At 40.4% G+C, this 20,327-nt stretch overlaps 1 long non-coding RNA gene across 3 annotated transcripts in view; it reads right to left on the bottom strand.

Moving 5' to 3' along the window:
- LOC144581136 (uncharacterized) overlaps positions 1-20,327 on the bottom strand; it is a 316,017-nt gene that overhangs the window by 158,693 nt on the left and 136,997 nt on the right. The gene's annotated exons all lie outside the window — the stretch shown is intronic.

Raw genomic sequence — 20,327 nt, 5'->3', positions numbered from 1 at the left:
GCTGGCTGTCAAGTCCATGGCCCAGCGATTTATGGCATTCCTGGGCAGGAGCAGCCTATGCAAGGCTACTGCTGCAGCAGCCCAGGGACAGGTGCCAAGTTCTCACTCTCCTTGAAGCTGGAATTTCTCCACCTGTGAGCTGAGAGGTCTCCTGACATCAAAGCAGAAAGAATGCACTCTGGTGTGCCCCCCGGCCCAGCTTTCTTACCATGACTCTGCAGCTGCTGGTGCTATGACTGGACAACCCAGGCTGGTGCAAGGCAGATATCTTTGCCACATTCAGCTTTCCAAACCACTGACAGTAAGAAAAAGCCACTTACTATCTCTGTCTTCACACTTCAGACATGTGTCTGGCTATGCAGAATCTCAGGAAGAGTTGAACAAAGAACTCCCCATAATTCATTTAACCAACTATAAGACAGAAAGCTGGAGGCAGCAAGGGTGGTCAGGATAGCATGCCAATCAAGAATGGAAACTATGGAGTACAAAAGGCCTCTTTCTAAACCCTGGCTCTGTTGCTTGTCAACAGTGTGACCTCAAGCAAGTTACTCAACCTCTTTGTGCCTCAGTCTCCTAACTATAAAATGATAGTCTTAGTTATAATACCTAGCTCAGAGGTTTGTTATGACAATTAAATAAAACAATGCACTTGAGTAGGACTTTGCAAATTATATTTAGCAGGCTATTCAGCAAAACGTGGATCCCGTTTACAGTATGAGAAAAGGATATCATCTCTAGTTACATTCTTAGGGAAGATGTGTGTTTCAGTGTGGCTAGAATATGAGACAGTTGAAGAAAATTATTAAAGATAAAACAGAAAAGGGAAATTGGCTGTGGGGCTCTAAGGCTGAGGAAGGAGAACCAATTTGACAGCAGGAACATCTGAGGTCTGTATTGTAAGCAGAGGTGCACTGGAGAAGGAGCCTTAGGCTAGAGGAAAGAAGGGGCCACGCAAGTTACCCCATGACAACAGTATCATTGGAACACTACTCCTCCACCAAATCACTCTTCTGGGCAAGATAGCAAACTGCCTACAGAAGCTTCTATGAGAAGACAAGTATATGTATTCAGTGGAAGGGCTTCTAAAATGCCCCAGGTAATGTAACCTCTCAGTATCCTTTATCCTAAATGGGGAGCCTACAGCTATAGCTCTCTTTTATTCCCAAAGTAATATGTACCACGACTGGATTTGTACATAAGGAGCACTATACTGACAGTCCTTACAGAAAACTCCAAGGGCCACTCAAGTCTCTCCTTCCTGGGCTCTGTTTCCCCACCTAGTCAAAAACAAGTTTGAATTAGATGAATGTTAACCAGCAGTCATTCCTGACCACCCTCATGATTACTTGCCACAGACACATACCCCATTTTCACCTTCATCTTCAAGGGGAACCACTTGTGTTTGTCTATGCTTAAATAAATATATTTGAAAAAAGGAAGTCTTTCTACCACAGCTATAAATAAAAAACTTTTATTGCATTCTCTAAAAGAAGATAAATACTGTAAAAGGTCAAGAAAAAGTGCAACAAAAACAAAGCATCAGGAAAGTCTAGCTAGATGTCTTACTCTCCCTTTTCTAGGAGGAGAGATTGGCAAGTGTTAATGAGTTGACATAGAGAACCAAATTGAGACATTCTTCTCAAGTTAACTGCAATGATTAAAAGAGAATTGAAGAGGAAATACCATTATCAAAAAGGATTCACTGTCATTTAACAGGGTACCACTTATGTTTATAAGCCAGACTTACATGTTTCACAACTTGGCAAACACAAAATACATCATCTCTAAGAATCTTTCCAGTTCATTTTTCTTTTGACAAATATTCTTTAAGCATTTTCATATAATGAGTGCTTTACAAAGCTTTGAAGATAAAAAAGATAGGATGAATAAGAACTATCCCCTGCTGCTGTCAAAGAGTTTGCAATCCTGTGTCATCTCAGGTCATCTGAGAACTTTTTCAGTATCACTGGACAATCTCCTCACCAACCCACACTCAGGCTTCATTTTCTCTACTTCTGAAACATTGAATTGAACCACGTGTTCACTACGGGTTCTTCCGCATTAGATCAGGCAATAGATTTCACTTCTGATGATTCAGTAAAGCCAAGGTGGGAGAATTTAAAGTTAGGGGAGAGGTTAATACAGGAATTAGGACTGAGATGAATTCAGACAATTACATAGACAAATGGATCTGGAGAAGGTCTGAGGTAGGTGATGATGAGGAAAAATAACAAGTCCTGCTAAAATATTTGAAGAAGTTTATTCTGAGCCAAAATGAATGACCGTGGCCCTAAGAAACAATCTCAAGAGGTCCTAAGAAAGTCTGCCCAAGGCAATTGGGTTACAGTTTGGTTTTATATATTTCAGAGAGACAGGAATTACAGGCAAAATAATAAATAAATACATGGAAATTATACATTGGTTCAGACCAAAAAGGCAGGACATCTTGGAACAGGGGCTTACAAGTCATAGGTAGGTTAGGGGATTCTCTAGTTGGCAACTGGTTGAAAGAGTTAGGCTTTGTCTAAAGACTTAGAGTCCGTAGAAAGAAATGCTTAAGTTAGATAGGAGGGTCTGCCATCTCTTACGTCATGCCATATCAGAGTCAAGTTGGAAAGTAAGTCATAATATGCCAGATCAGAAGAAAAACCCATTTAACAAAATTTTATGGTTTCTTAGATATGATTTCCCAGGCACCTTAGAAAGGAATTGTAGCAAGAAAAAAAAAAAGATCAGAGTTCAGTCCTCAGTGATAAGTTTGGCCAACTTTAAAATCAGGGGAGTTTGGTATAGTTACTTCAGAAAACAGTTTGGCCATGTTTACTAAATCTAAAAATATGTTTACACAATAATCCAACAATTCCATTCCTTGGGGGAAATGAGTACTTATGACCATGTATAAGAATGTCCACAGTAGCTTTTTTCATAATTGCCAAAAGCTGAAAATGATCCCAAATGATCTGCAGCAGGAAAGTGGATAAATAAAACCTGGTAGACTGATACAATGGAATACTATACAGCAATGGAAAAGAATGAACTATTACCACACTTGACATGGATGACTCCCATAAACATCACACTGAGCACAAGAGGCTAGATATAAAAGAGTGCATGCTGTATTATTCTATGTATAGGATATTCAAGAGCTGACAAAATAAATCTATCATAATAAAGGTCAGAATGGTGACACTTATGAGAAAAAAGTTTATACTAAGTACAAAGAATATAAGGGAACCTTCTGGACTGCTGTAAATGTGCTGTACTAGGTGGTAGTCATACAGATGTATGCATATATAAAAATTCATCAAGCTCTACAATTACAATTTATACATCTTATTATATGTAAGCTGTTCCTCAACAGAAAAGTAAATTGAAAAATAATCAAGGACACAAAAGGCTGATGAAGATATTAGACTGATCCAAGAATAGAAGAGGTAAAATATTTCTTGAGGAAAAATGTTTGCTCTGACCCGCCCCAGTGTTCAAAGCACTTCTTTGCTGCTGTAGACTCCCACAGTCTTAGAGTGACCATGTCCTCAGGCAGGTAAAATGTATCATGGGATCTTAACAGATATCAGGTTAAAGTCAAACTATAAAAAATGAACTCAAATGCAGGGTAGGACTTATACAAAGGTGACTGGGGAGAGGCAAAGACCAATAATAACAATCCACTATGTTTTTGGAGCTTTGTCCTTAAACCTCCACCAACCACTCATGTGCTAACCCTGAAAGCAGTGCGGAGAGAAAGCGTGGTAGAGTAGGAATATATAGGATCATGTGTTTGGAGACATTCATCCAAATTCTGGCCTATCACTAATTTATAATATATAGAAATGGACAATGAATCCCTTCTCAGCCATAGTTTCTTCATCTGAAAAGAATGATAAGTAGATTGGACTATTGACCATTAACCTTGGAGGATCATGAAGTTTTTGAGACCCTAATAAAAATCCATAGATCCCCTGCCCAGAAGGAAAATGCCAATCCACATAGAGTTTTGTATTTTATTTCAAGGGGATTGAAGTCTATCCATAGGATGCATATTAGGAATCTATCGATTATAAGATTTTTAAGATTCATTCTAAGGATACTTTTTCTACATTCTCTTTTCTTTGTTTAGTGCTGCTACTGCTGATGATACTCTTTCTTTCCTTTGTTCCGCCCCATTTTCAACCTCCCTAGCTGCCAAGACCACTCATTCTGATCTGCCCCTTCCAGATTAGGTTGGAGACCAAAGGGGATTACGATGGACACACACAGCGGGTCCCAGCTCAGCATTCCCCCTGCTCATCAGACTCATCCAAATCTTAGGAGAGGTGTATTTGCTGAGGAGGCAGAAAATCAGTTAATTGCTTGCTAGGTAGAAATAATTTCTTTCAGTGGTAAGTTTTTGGTAATTAAAACATACAAAGAGCAGGGATGAAACAGTCTTTTTTTCTCTTCACTACCTTTCTCCTCCCTGTCATGTGGCTGGGAGAGGGGTCCAGATGCTTAGGAATCAGGCCTTCTCTTGTCTACAGATGTGTGCGTATATATGTAATTGTTTCGGGGCTGCATTTTGTTAAAGAGCAGTTAGATACTGCTTAACTCTAAGCAATATCTAACTGTATCATTAGGCTTTCCTTGTCAAAGCCAGGTTACTGCTAGGTATCCACTTTTGGTGGAGGAGGAGGAGAGGTATAGATCAGAGATGGGAGAAGGGACAGAATAGTGTGGATTTCTTAGTTCTGGAAATTAGCCCAACCAGTGAGACAGGTTTGGAAGACAGGTGGATAGAATGTCTGTTCTCATTTTTGCAGGGGTTTCCCTAAAGGCTCAATCAGGTCCTTCTCACATCTACACATCCGCTTTAAGTCACTTCCCATTAGAATCCTACCCTCCTAACAAATTGCTGAGTTCCTGGTTTTATACTCAAGAAACAATAACTTAAAAAAAAAAAAAAAGACATTCCAAAATTTAAACCAGTAATTAACAGTGAGAAAGTCAGGCAATTCAGATGGCAGGGGCAGCAGTGAAAGAGAATATTAAATTGTAGTTGTCTTTATACTTGCTATCACATTCCACACCCCCATAATAGAAATGTACTTTGCACTGCAAGGGACTTATATTTGAGGTCAGACCTTGCCTTCCACTGCCTGTGAGATACAAGATGTCAGTTTATGAACTTCAATTCCTTGTCTAGGAAACCTATAATACCTACTACTCCAAAGGGCCTTAGCAGGAGTAAAGGGAAGCCCACAGGTGGAGACTCTTCCAGTAGATGCTCAGTACATGAAAGCCTCTCCTCTGCCCTTACCCCAAGAGCCCTGTTTACTGATGGGCTGGACTGTGACAGCCCCACTCTTCTGAGCCACCAGGGGAGAGCAGAGCATAGCCACAGAAAACACAGCCGGGCCAGTGGTAGCAGGAGGGTAGCACCCCTGATAAGACCCCTGGGACAGGAGATGACAGGCTGGGCTGTGATCTCCTACAATAAACACTCTTTCATGACACCAAGTGATAGGCATTCATGCCTCATATACTAATTGGATCATTTGTTTCTTTTAAAAAACAGACACTGTGTGGTAGAATGACTGACATATAAAAAGCTATACATCATTAATGTATACAACCTAATGAGTTTAGAGGTAAGTATACAGCCACAAAACCATCACTAAAGTCAAGACCATGAATATATCCATCATCTCCAAGTTTTCTCCTTTTAGATCAGCAGTCCCAACCTTTTCGGCACCAGTCATCAGTTTTGTGAAGACATTTTTTCCATTAATGGTGGGATAGGGTACAGATATGGTTTCAGGATGAAACTGTTTCTCTTCAAATCATCAGGCATTAGTCAGATTCTCATAGAGAATCCACAGCCGAGTTCTCTGGCACATGCAATTCACAATAGGGTTTGTGCTCCCATGAGAATCTAACACCACCGCTGATCTGACAGGAGGCAAAGCTTAGATAGTAATGCTTACTTGCCTGCCATTCACCTCCTGCTGTGTGGCCCCATTTCTAACAGACCACAACCTAGTACAGGTTTGTGACCTGGAGGTTGGCAACCCCTGCTTTAGATCATCTGTCTTCTTAAGCACAGAATTCATTGCTGTTTCATCCCTGAGGCTGACTGAAACATTCATTCATTCAACATCTAACCATATTGTGCCTAGTATATATTGTAGAGATTCTGGTGCCAAACTGACTGTGTGTGGATCCCCATTCTGTCTCTTTCCAGCTGAGTTTCCCAGGGCAAAAAAGTATAACTTCTCTAAGTCTCACTCCGTAGCTGTAAAATGCAGTAAAAAGCTTCTACTTCAAAGGGTTGCTTGAGTTCTAATTGAGGTCACAGATATGAAATGCTTAGCAAAAAGCTCAGCACAGAATACATGATCAGTAAAAACTAGCTATTTGGTTGTTGCTGGGGCTGGGAATGTAAAAGTGAGTAAGACCTGGTCTCCACCCTCAAGAACATCTTAGTGTAATAGGAGACAGATAAATAAAGAATTAATTACAAAAAGTGGGAGTAGTGCCAAGTGAGAAGTGCACATAGAGTGCAATGGGAAGGGACCCCAAATCCAGGCTTGGGGGTAAGAAAAGCCTTCCAGAAGGGGACATCTAATCTGAGAAGACCAGAGCGTGAGTAAAAAATGGTACAAAAACCTGGATGCAAGAGGCAAGAGACTGGCACCTTGGGGAGCTGCCATTCTGAATGGAACAGAGTGAGTGAGAAGAACAGAGAGCATGTTAAGAACATAGACTGGAAAGGATGTCAGGGACCAGATCACAGCTCCTAATAACATGCCTTGAATTTGATGGCTCAATAAGTGTTTGTTTATGTAGCAAACGAATCTGCCCATTTTATGGTAGAAAAAAATAAAGCCAGGAAAGGTCACAGCTTGTAGGTAGCAGAGCCAGAACAGAGCACAGGACTGCCAATTCCTGGTATAGTCCCCATTCCATCGCAACGCCAGCTTTTTGAAAGTGAACATTTTGGAAAGTCTAAGGGTTAGGTCCCTTGAATTATGCTAATAATCACCCTTGTGAAGCTGGGCAACAAGAAGCTGGGTGATGCAATTGCCTGTCTCTCATCTTTATTGTTTCACATTCTCTGAGCTTAAACAGTGGGACTAAAATACTCAGGGATATCATTCCTCCACTTGGAATGTCAGTATTGGAAATTAAAATTTTACTTCTGGAGGCCAAAAAAAAAAGATGGGAGGTTCACTTGTGGCCAGGAGTTTGAGATCAGCCTAGGCAACGTAATGAGACCCTTTGTCTACAAAATGAAAAATAAAAGTTAGCTGGGCATAGGAGTACATGCCAGTAGTTCCAGCTAAGTGGGATGCTGAGGCAGGAGGATTGCTTCAGCCCAGGAGTTTAAGGTTGCAGTGAGCCATGACTGCACAACTGTACTTCAGCCTGGGTGACAGAGTATGACTCCTACTCTCAAAATTTTAAAAAATGACAGATGAGAAAAAAGGAAAGCCATACAATGGAGCTATCGCTGTAGTCCTTGTTCATTTTCCTTTGCAGGCATCTCTGGCTCCTGAGGGAAGACAATATATAAAATACACACACACTTTTGAGGAGTGGTTTCATAGGGAGTGCTGATCCTTTGGAAGCATTAAAGGAGAAAGAAATGAAAGTGTCAATTGATATGGTTCAATTTAGCTGAGCCAAGGGAAAAGAAATGACTATAAAGAAAAAAAGTAAGAATTGTGATGGTTTCCAGCACTTTGCAAGCAATGACCAGAATTTGGAACACTATGCTAAAGCAAAGGCAAACCAGAAAAGAAAAAAGTTGAGGGTGATTTTACTTTGAAATGGGGGTGCAGAGAAGAAATCGTAGTGTTTAACTCTACAGTAAAATGTGCGAATAGAATCAACATCCGTTGTTCATTGACAGCGATGCCCATTCACCTCAAGGGACGACAGTGGATAAAGGCTCTTTAATGGCAGTTCAGACCACAAAACATGAAGGTTCTTCTGTAACACAGTAAGGAGAGACTCTTTCAAAGCTATTATGTGGCTAGTACAGACACGCAAGAACACCAAGGCTATTGTGGGAACGGTAGGTATGGGTGGGTCACTGACTAGGATATTTTCACAGAAGAATGTGTTATGTTGTAGATAAAAGAAGGGCATACTTCAGAGATAGCTCAAAGATGGGGCATCTAAAAAAGGAACACATTTCAAGAAGAAAATTTAACCTCCCTCTTTTTTGAAATCAAAAGGCAATCAGTTTCTGCTCTGTGCCTTGCTATTTCATTACATTGCCCTGTGTTCTCCAAAAGTTTTACACAATCCCTACTAATAAATATTGGGTTTTATTATGTGAAAAGTAACTCTACTTGATGCCAGGTGGACCTCAACCAAGGATAGGACAGAACTCAACCCACGAGAAATTTGTAATCTAGTTTAGAGGCAAAAATACATGTAGGAAAAGTAAATGAATGACTATACAAAAAATATATATACAAAGCATCCCCATATCAAAAAAAAAAGGAGCTAGTAAGGGCAACAAGCATTACAGAAGTTCAAAGTTTAGAAATTTCTGATGTTCTGTCATCCCAGCAAGGCTGGATACTTCATATAGTAAGAGTCCTGTTTTCAGATTTTGTGTACATACTCATACTGCCAGGCTGAGAGAAGTTTACTGTAGGACCCTTGCCTTTAAACAGGTCCAACACTATAATTACATCTCTGCAAACTGGTTGTTGGGAGTGAAATAACAGCAATTATAGCTAATGTGGATATGCTACTTACTCTGCACACTGAATAGTACTGTGGTTAAGAATGGAGATGCTGCCGCTGAATTGCCTAAATTTGAAACCTAATTTGTTTGTTTGTCTGTTTGTTTTGCTTACTAATACGCAACCTTGGATTACTTACATAAGCTCTCTGTGTCTCAGTTTTCTCATTTTGAAGGAGAAAATAATAGCAGTATCCCCTAATATCTGTCTCCTTGTATTCATACCCATGTATAGTCCCCTCTCACATTGTACCCAAGTTGGTCTGTGCATCCAGTAACATATAACAGAAGAGGTGGGATACCACTGCAGCCTGGGTTACAAAATATGTGAGTTGCATCCTACTTGCATCAGATCTCTTGCTCTAAAAGAAGCTGGCTGCCATGCTGTGAGCAGCCATAGGGAGGGACCCACTTGGTGAGAAACTGAAGCCTCCTGTCAACAGCCAGTGAGGACTCAGGCTTTCCAAAAACCACAAGTAAGCTTGGAAGTAGATTCTCCAGCTCCAATTGAGTCTTGAGATGACTATAGTCTTGGCCAACAGGTTGACCAAAACCTTGTGAGAGACTCTGAGCCAGACCCACCTGGCTAAGCCCTCCTGGTTTTCTAAACCTCGGAAACCTTGAGAGATAATAAAATCCCGTTGGTTTAAGCGTCTAAGTTTCGGGCTAATGTGTTCCATAGCAATAAGTAACTAACACATCTATCTCATTAGTTTATTGTGAAAAGTAAAGGGGATAATATGCCTAAAGCATTTGGTGCCTGGCACTTAAATAAACAGTGACTATACAGTTGCTAATATTATGGGGAAGACACCATGCAAAGTCTGGTGCACATGCATAATCCATTTACTTCTCACAACCCTGTGAGTTCCATATAGGACAACCATAATTTATACAAATTTGAAATACTTTGATACAAAGATAAAATCTCGAAGATGGCCAAATAGGAACAGCTCTGGTCTGCAGCTCTAAGTGAGACCAAAGGAGAAGGCAGGCGATTTCTGCATTTCCAACTGAGGTACCGGGTTCATCCCAGTGGGACTGGTTAGACAGTGGGTGCAGCCCACTGAGGACGAGTCTAAGTAGGGTAGGGTGTCACCTCACCTGGGAAGTGCAAGAAGCCAGGGAACTTACTCCTGTAGCCAAGGGAGGCCCTAAGGGACTGTGTTGTGAGGAGCTGTGCTATCTGGCCCAGATACTAGGCTTTTCTCACAGTTTTTGCAACCCACAGACAAAGAGATTCCCTTGGGTAACTATACCACCAGGGACATGGGTTTCAAGCACAAACTGGGAAGCTGTTTGTACAGACACTGAGCTAGCTGCAAAAGTTTTTTTTTCTTTTTTGGAACCCGTGGCACCTGGAACCATAGCAAGACAAAATAGTTCACTCCCCTGCAAAGGGGGCTAAAGCCAGGGAGCCAAATGGTCTTGCGCAGTAGGTCCCAAACCCACGGAGCCCAGCAAGCTAAGATGATTTGAAATTCACACTGATGGCACGCAGTCTAAAGTCGACCTGGGACACTCAAGTTTTACTGGGGAAAGGGGCATCTACCATTGCTGAGGTTTGAGTAGATGGTTGTCCCCTCACAGTGTAAACAATGCCACTGGGAAGTTCGGACTGGGCAGAACCCACCTCAGCAGTGCAGCAAAGCCATTGTGGCCAGACTGCCTCTCTAGATTCCTCCTCACTAAGCAAGGCATCTCTGAAAGAAAGGCAGCAGTCCCAGTCAGGGGCTTATAGGTAAAACTCCCATCTCCCTGGTACAGAGCACCTGGGGGAAGGGGTGGCTGTGGGCACAGCTTTAGCAGACTTAAACATTCCTGCCTGCCAGCTCTGAAGAAAGCAGATCTCCCAATGCAGTGCTCAAGCTCTGCTAAGGAACAGACTCCCTCCTCAAGTGGGACCCTGGCCCCCCTACCTCCTGACTGGGAGATACCTTCCAGCATGGGTCAACAGACACCTCATACAGGAGAGCTCCAGCTGGCATCTGGTGGGTGCCCCTCTGGGAATAAGCTTCCAGAGGAAGGAGCAGGCAGCAATCTTTGCTGTTCTGCAGCCTCTGCTGGTGATACCTAGGCAAACAGGGTCTGGAGTGGACCTCCAGCAAACTCCAGCAGATCTGCAGAAGAGGGGCCTGTTAGAAGGAAAACTAACAGAAAGCAATAACATCAACATCAACAAAAAGGACACCCAAGCAAAAACCCCATCCAAAGGTCGTCAGCATCAAAGATCAAAGGTGGATAAATCTACGAAGATGAGGAAAAACCAGTGCAAAAATGCTGAAAAATTCAAAACCTGAATGCCTATTCTCCTCCAAAGAATCACACCTCCTCGCCAGCAAGGGAACAAAACTGGATGGAGAAAGAGTTTGATGAACTGACAGAAATTGGCTTCAGAGGTGGGTAATAACAAACTCCTCCAAGCTAAAAAAAATAAAATAAAAAGTTCTAATCCAATGCAAAGAAGCTAAGATCGAGGTCTATGTAAAAAGACCAAACCTACTATTGATTGGTGTACCTGAAAGTGATGGGGAGAATGACACCAATTGGAAAACACTTCAGGTTATTATCCAGGAGAATGTCCCCAACCTAGCAAGACAAGCCAACATTCAAATTCAGGAAAAACAGATAACACCACTAAGATACTTCTCAAGAAGAGCAACCCTAAAATACATAATCATCAGATTCACCAAGGTTGAAATGAAGAAAAAAATGTTAAGGGGAGCTAGAGAGAAAGGTTAGGTTACCTACAAAGGGAAGCCCATCAGATTAACAGTGATCTCTCTGCAGAAATCCTACATACCAGAAGACAGTGGGGGGCAATATTCAGCATTCTAAAAAGAAAAGAATTTTCAACACAGAATTTCATATCCAGCCAAACTAAGCTTCATAAGCAAAGGAGAAACAAAATCCTTTATAGGCAAGCATATGCTGAGGTATTTTGTAACCACCAGGGCTGCCTTACAAGAGCTACTGAAGGAAGCACCAAATGTGGGGGGGGAGGGGGTGGGACTGGTAACAGCCGCTGAAAAAACATACCAAATTATAAAGACCAACAATACTATGAAGAAACTGCATCAACTAATGTGAAATTTAATCACTAGCATCATGATGACAGATTAAATTCACACATAAGACTATTAACCTTAAATGTAAATTGGCTAAATGCCCCAATTAAAAGACACATACTGGCAAATTGGATAAAGAGTCAAGACCCGTCTGTGTACTGTATTCAGGAGAGCCATCTCACATGCAAAGACACACAGAGGCTCAAAATAAAGGAATGGGAAATATTTACCAAGCAAATGGAAAGCAAATGAGGCAGGGGTTGTGATCCTAGTCTCTGATAAAACAGACTTTAAACCAACAAAGATCAAAAAAGGTAAAGAAGGGCATTACATAATGGTGAAAAGATCAATTCAACAAGAACAGCCAACTATCCTAAATATATATGCACCCAATACAGGAGCCACCAGATAAATAAAACAAGTTCTTAGAGACCCACAAAGAGACTTAGACTCTGACTCAATAATACTGGGAGACTTTAACACCCCACTGTCAATATTAGACAGATCGACAAGACAGAAAATTAACAAGGATACTCAGGACATGAACTCAGCTCTGGACCACACAGACCTAATAGACATCTAAAGCATTTGATGCCTGGCACTTAATAAACAGTGACTATACAGTTGCAAAGTCTGGTGCACATGCATAATCCATTTACTTCTCACAACCCTGTGAGTTCCATATAGGACAACCATAATTTATACAAATTTGAAATACTTTGATACAAAGATAAAGTCTCGAAGATGGCCAAATAGGAACAGCTCTGGTCTGCAGCTCTAAGTGAGACCAAAGGAGAAGGCAGGCGATTTCTGCATTTCCAACTGAGGTACCGGGTTCATCCCAGTGGGACTGGTTAGACAGTGGGTACAGCCCACTGAGGACGAGTCTAAGTAGGGTAGGGTGTCACCTCACCTGGGAAGTGCAAGAAGCCAGGGAACTTACTCCTGTAGCCAAGGGACGCCCTAAGGGACTGTGTTGTGAGGAGCTGTGCTATCTGGCCCAGATACTAGGCTTTTCTCACAGTTTTTGCAACCCACAGACAAAGAGATTCCCTTGGGTAACTATACCACCCCAAATCAATAGAATATACATTCTTCTCAGGATCACATCACACTTTTTCTAAAATTGACCATGTAATTGGAAGTAAAACACTCCTCAGCAAATGCAAAAGAACAGAAATCATAACAGATTTTTAAAAATTAGAACTCAGGATTAAGAAACTCACTCAAGGGCTGGACGCGGTGGCTTACGCCTGTAATCCCAGAACTTTGGGAGGCCAAGGCAGGTGGATCACGAGGTCAAGAGATCAATACTATCCTGGTCAACATGGTGAAACCCCATCTCTACCAAAAATACAAAAAAATTAGCCAGGCATAGTGGCACGTGCCTGTAATTCCAGCTACTCAGGAAGCTGAGGCAGGAGAATTGCCTGAACCCAGGAGGCGGAGGTTGTGGTGAGCCGAGATCACACCACTGCACTCCAGTCTGGGTAACAATAGCAAAACTCCATCTCAAAAAAAAAAAAAAAGAAAAGAAAAGAAACTCACTCAAAACCACACAACTACATGGAAACTGAACAACCTGCTTCTAAATGACTACTGAGTAAATAACAAAATTAAGGCAGAAATAAGTAAGTTCTCTAGAACCAATGAGAACAAAAACACAACATACTAGAATCTCTGGGACACAGCTAAAGCAGTGTTTAGATGAAATTTATAGCACTAAATGCCCACAAGAGAAAGCAGAAAAGATCTAAAATTGATACCGTAACATCACAATTAAAAGAACTAGAGAAGCAAGAGCAAACAAATTCAAGAGCTAGCAGAAGACAAGAAATAACTAAGAACAGAACAGAACTGAAGGAGATAGAGACACAGACACCCCTTTAAAAATAATCAATGAATCCAGGAGGTGGTTTTTTGAAAAAATTAACAAAATAGACCACTAGCCAGACTAATCAAGAAGAAAAAAGACAAGAATCAAATAGACACAATAAAAAAATCATAAAGGGGATATTGCCACTGATTCCAAAGAAATACAAACTACCATCAGAGAAAACTATAAACACCTCTACACAAATAAACTAGAATCTAGCAGAAATGGATAAATTCCTGGACACATACACCCTCCCATGACTACACCAGGAAGAAGTCGAATCCTTCAATAGACCAATAACAAGTTCTGAAATTGAGGCCGTAATTAATAGCCTACCAACCAAAAATGCCCAGGACCCAATGGATTCACAGCCAAATTCTACCAGAGGTACAAAGAGAAGTTAGTACCATTCCTTCTGAAACTATTCCAAACAATAGAAAAAGGGGGGACTCCTCCCTAATTCATTTTATGAGGCCATCATCATCCTGATGCCAAAATCTGGCAGAGACATGCACAAAAAAGAGAATTTCAAGACAAAATCCCTGATGGACATCGAGGCAAAAATCCTCAAGAAAATACTGGCAAACAAAATCCAGCAGCACATCAAAAAGCTTATCCACCATGATCAAGTCAGTTTCATCCCTGGGATGCAAGGCTGGTTCAAAATATACAAATCAATAAATGTAATCCATCACATAAACAGAACCAATGACAAAAAGCCACATGATTATCTCAATAAATACAGAAAAGGCCTTTGATAAAATTCAAAACCCCTTCATGCTAAAAACACACAATAACCTAGATATTGATGGAACATATCTCAAATAATAAGTGCTATTTATGACAAACGCATAGCCAATATCACACTGAATGGGCAAAAGCTAGAACCATTCCCTTTGAAAACCAGCACAAGACAAGGATGACCTCTGTCACCACTCCTATGCAACAAAGTATTGGAAGTTCTGGTCAGAGCAATCAGGCAAGAGAAAGAAATAGAGGGTATTCAGATAGGAAGAGAGGAAGTGAAATTGTCTCTGTTTGCAGATGACATGATCATTTATTTAGAAAACTCCATCATCTCAGCCCCAAAACTTCTTAAGCTGATAACTTCAGCAAAGTCTCAGGACACAAAATCAATGTCAAAAATCACATGCATTCCTATACACCAGTAACAGACAAATGGAGAGCCAAATAATGAATGAACTTTCATTCACAATTGCAACAAAGAAAATAAAATACCTAGGAATACAACTAACAAGGGATGTGAAGGACCTCTTCAAGGAGAACTACAAAACACTGCTCAAGGAAATAAGAGAGGACACAAACAAATTGGAAAAACATTCCATGCTCATGGATAGGAAGAGCCAGTATTGTGAAAACAGCCATACTGCCCAAAGTAATTCATAGATTCAATGCTATTCCCATCAAAATACTACTGACTTGCTTCACAGAATTAGGAAAAACTGCTTTAAATTTCATATGAAACTAAAAAAGGGGCTTTATAGCCAAGACAATACTAAGTAAAGAGAACAAAGTGGAGTCATCATGCTACCGGATTTCAAATTATACTAAAAGGCTACAGTAATCAAAACAGCATGGTACTGGTACCAAAACAGATATGTAGACTGATGGAATGGAATAGAGGCCTCAGAAATAACACCAGATATCTACAACCATCTGATCTTTGACAAATCTGACAAAAACAAGCAATGGGGAAAGGATTCCCTATTTAATAAATGGTGCTGGGAAAACTGGCTAGCCATATGTAGAAAACTGAAACTGGACCCCATCCTTACACTTTAATCAAAAATTAACTCAAGATGGATAAAAGGTCTAAATGTAAAACCTAAAACCACAAAAACCCTAGATGAAAACCTATGCAATACCATTCAGGACATGGGCCTGAGCAAAGGCTTCATGACTAAAACACCAAAAGCAATGGCAACAAAAGCCAAAATAGACAAATGGGATCTAATTAAACTAAAGAGCTTCTGAACAGTGAAAGAAATTATCATCAGAGTGAACAGGCAACCTACAGAATGGGAGAAAATTATTGCAATCTATCCATCTGATAAAGGTTTAATATCTAGAATCCACAAAAAAAACTTAAACAAATTTACAACCCCATCAAAAAGTAGGCAAAGGATATGAACAGACACTTCTCAAAAGTCACATTTATGTGGCCAACAATCATATGAAAAAAGCTCATAATCACTGGCCATTAGAAAAATGCAAATCTAAACCACAATGAGACACCATCTCATGTCAGTTAGAATGGCAATCATTAAAAAGTAAGGAAACAATAGATGCTGGAGAGGATGTGGAGAAATAGGAACACTTTGACACTGTTGCTTGGAGGGTAAATTAGTTCAACCACTGTGGAAGACAGTGTGGTGATTCCTCAAGGATCTGGAAGCAGAAATACCAATTGACTTAGCAATCCCCATTACTGGGTATATACCCCAAAATTTTTAAATTATTTTACTATAAAGACACATGCACACATATGTTTACTGCAGTATTCACAATAGCAAAGACTTGGAAACAACCCAAATGTCCATTAATGATAGACTGGATAAAGAAAATGTGGCATATATATATATCATGAAATACTATACAACCATGAAAAAGAATGAGTTTATGCCCTTTGCAGGGACATAGATGAAGATGGAAACCATCATTCTCAGCAAACTATCACAGGAACAGAAAACCAAACGCTGCATGTTCTTACTCATAAGTGAGAGTTAAACAATGAGAACCCATGGACACAGGGAGGGGAATGTCACATACCAGGATCTGTCAGAGGGTGAGGGAGAAGGTGATGGATAGCATTAGGAGAAATACCTAATGCATGTGCAGCTTAAAACCTAGATGATAGGTTGATGGGTGCAGCAAACCACTATGGCACATGTATACCTACGTAACATACCTGAATGTTCTACACATGGATCCCAGAACTTAAAGTATAATTAAAAAAAAAAAAACAAAGGTAAAAGCTCAGTTTATGCACAAACTGTAACATAATATTGATTCTCCATTCTCCCACACACACATTGGTCAAATAGCATATAATCTTAAAGTTTACGAACTGAGGGATGTATAATTTGTCTTTATTCTAATTTTTAATTCTTAAAATGTCAGTGGCATCATTTTAGCTCAAAGACAGAAATACTCTCCCTTCTTCCTTTGTTGATCCTATGGCAAAATTGACTTAGAATCATGTAAGTTCTGAAGTATGCATGGTCTTCAGGAATGTGTTCCTCAGGTAAGAGTATTATCTTCTATATTTTGTAGTTGTGTTACTGAGGTAATAGAGGAATGTGGGGTAAGTTATACAGAGTCACAGAAGCAAGTGGCAGAGCTGGCATGTGAGTGCCGATTGTTCAACTTCAGATCTATGCAATTGGAAAAAAAAGGCCAGCTACCTTGGGGTGAACCCAGGATTATTTTTCAACTATTGATCACAGAATGCCACCTAGCTTCCTCTATAATTGGTGCATTTTAATTACTGTCAAGATTAATCATCAACCCCAACATTATCCTTTCTCAGACTTCAGTCACATTACAAATACTTACATGTATACAATATATGCCAGTGGTGTCTAATTCAAGTTCATACACCAGTAATCTTTTCTTTACTTATTAAGTACACCACACTTATATCTGCAGTTATCAAGTTAAATATAACCTACATTCAGAAACACATAGCCAGAAAAATGAGCAGTGGTATTCTCATAACCGTGAAGTATTTACTGCAGCTTTCAGATGAACCCAATCTTCCCAATCTGTTTCAAGCAAATTTTCCTGTTATGTCAATACAGTTTTTCCTTCCAGGAACTGGTTACCATATGGGCATGAGTCATATGACTTGTGGAAAGGAGAAAGAAGGGAAACATTTCGTGTTACACACTATTCACTGAATGTTCTACATGGGTTATTTCATTTCATACTCATAGCAAAGCTTCACAGTAAGTTCATTTGTTATATATGTATTGACGCCAGTGTGTACACACACACACACATACAAACACACACGTAAAGCAGAGTACAATTCAAAATCTGGTTTTCTGACTCCAAATCACAACAGTAAAAAGCACTGCTCTAAATTTCCTCCCAGGATGGTTTGACTCCTGGAAACATTGCTAGACTTGGTAGAGCTGTAGCACAGTCTATCTGGTGATCTTAAGTATGATCAATGGGTATGTTCCCTGTCAGAGATGGGACATGTTCTCCAACCCAGCTCAGAGCAATAATTCAGAACTATAGATGTAATAAAGCAGAACTTTTCCAGTTTTCATGTATGCAAAAATCACCTGGGACCTTGTTAACAAACCAGCCTTGATTCCGTAGGTCTAGAGTAGAGACTGGGATTCCAAATTTCTGACAAATTCTTACACGATGCTTATGCTGCTGATCTGTGGCATGCATTCAAGCAGCACGGTTTTAGGGAACAGTGTCAAAATGACAACACCAATGGTATTCAGAATTATGTCCTGGTAAAGAAAGTTGTTTTTAAAAAAAGAGGTTTAAAAGCATACATTTAGATAAAAATGTGCTGTGCAATTGTGTATGTAAAAAATTATTATCTTGATGATGAAAGTAACATTTATTGGAGGCTTACCATGCATCAGACACTGTTATTAGGGCTTAATGTATAATAATTCACTTAATCTGCACAACATCTCTTTTGAAATGAATACTAGTGTCATCCTATTTTACAGAGGAGAAAACTGAGAGGCAGAGAGAGGAAGGTAACCTGCTCATACTTATTATTTCATATGAAGCCAGTATTTAAACCCAGGTGACCTTGCTCCAAAGATGTGTTTGATACTTGAGTCCATAAAAAAGAACCTAACACTTTCAGTCAACCACAAACTCAGGGTGGGCCAACAATGTGTGCCAGTGGCTAAGAGCAAATGCAATGATCTTGGCAATGTTGCTAGGCCTGATAATTTGACAAACAAAAAATACAGAACACACATGAGCAAACTTAGCAGTGGGTACCAAGAATAATACATTCCCTTCAGAGTCACAACAGGAAACAGAATTAACTACAATGGTGCAAATGAAGAGACTTTAATAAAGGAGCCACTGCCAGAAGCCCAGATAGCCTTAAAGGACAAACAAGGTATGTTGAGTCACTTGGAGACCAGCAAAAGGGAAAAGCCATTAACGCTCCAAGGCTGAAGGTGCATCAACAGTATGGATGGTGTTGTCATTTTCCAGTGAAAGCCAGATTCACACTGGAAGAGCCATCCAGCAGGAGTTAGGGAAGTGGAGGGATGCCAGGGACTACCAAAGAGTCATGCCGTAGCAAGAAAGGAGTGGGGAAAAGTACCCCATCCTCTGTCTCCTCCTGCCTTCCAGTTGCCTTCCTCTGTTTGCCATCATCCTAACCTAACATGGAGCCAACCAGCAAAGGAGCCCAGTGAAGTAACCCAGATAAGTCGATCCCCCACAGGAGGGAACAGGACAGAAAAGAGTAGAAATGGATGTGAAGAGGAGGGGTAAATGGAGAATAAGCAGCACACATGGGAAGGAATCTGTAAACTCTTCTGTGCAGCACGGTTTAGGCAAATGTGGGTATTTATGGCCAAGGAGTGACAATCTGGTGGAACACATTTACCACAACTTGAAGGGTTGACATATACAGAAGACAGGAGGCATCCAACACTGCTCCAGTGGACAACACAAAGAAGAGAGGACTAAACATACATGTAGATTAGAACTTGATATAAAGAAATGTCAAACACACATAGAAATGATTGCCTTATAGAGCACTGAGCTTGCTATCGCCAGAAATCTTCAAGCATCAAGTAGAAACTGCCTGTTGGGGGGTTTAGAGAAAAGATCCCCGTAGAACAGTGGGTCTCGATGACCCCTACAGTGTTTCCAACCTAAGATCCTATAAATGTGTGATGTTACGGCAGGCCCAGCCAGTTGGATCTCACGGGAGATCGCTGAGTCAAACTGCGCCAGGAGCACAGCCTCAGGACTCTATGAGTGATGCATAGTCAGGCTGCTCCTTCACCTCTCCCTGACATTGGGAGTGATGTTAATACATCCCTATATGCATCCTGACAGCTGTAGCCTCCGTTCTCATAACAATGATAATCCCTGACCCCTCTGGAGGGCTCTTGCTCCTGCTTAATGAGTGTATTGCTAAGAGCAGCACATTTCATCATTTGTGTATTATTCAGAGGTGTCTCATGCTTAGAGTATGTGAAATGAGCATCAAATTTGAAATATAAAATTAATCTTTCTAAAAATTATATATCAGTATTACTCAACAAGACAAGTGATTGGTCCTGTCTCTGTATTAGTGTGACTCTTAAGGTTAAAGACAGCGGACATAGCATCAGATAGACCTGAGTCCAAATTTTGGCTTCACTACTTAATAAATGTGTAGTCACAGACTAATTCCTTGGCTTTCTTAAACCTCTAATTCCACTTTTACAAAATGGGATGTTAATAGCAATAGCTCAAAATAATTAAGTGATAGAAAACACCTAAGACATACCAAATACTAAATGATAGCAGTTATTATCATAATCATCACCAAAACCGTCAATAAAACACTCCAGGTCCAGGAGAAAGGGGGAAACACCATACAGAGAGGAAAATAACAGACAAGGCTTTGAGACCT

Source organism: Callithrix jacchus, chromosome 2 (genome assembly GCF_049354715.1).
Source record: "Callithrix jacchus isolate 240 chromosome 2, calJac240_pri, whole genome shotgun sequence".
NCBI lineage: Eukaryota > Metazoa > Chordata > Mammalia > Primates > Cebidae > Callithrix > Callithrix jacchus.
The sequence above is the reverse complement of the archived record's forward strand: the minus strand, read 5'-3'. Positions and strand labels throughout refer to the sequence as shown.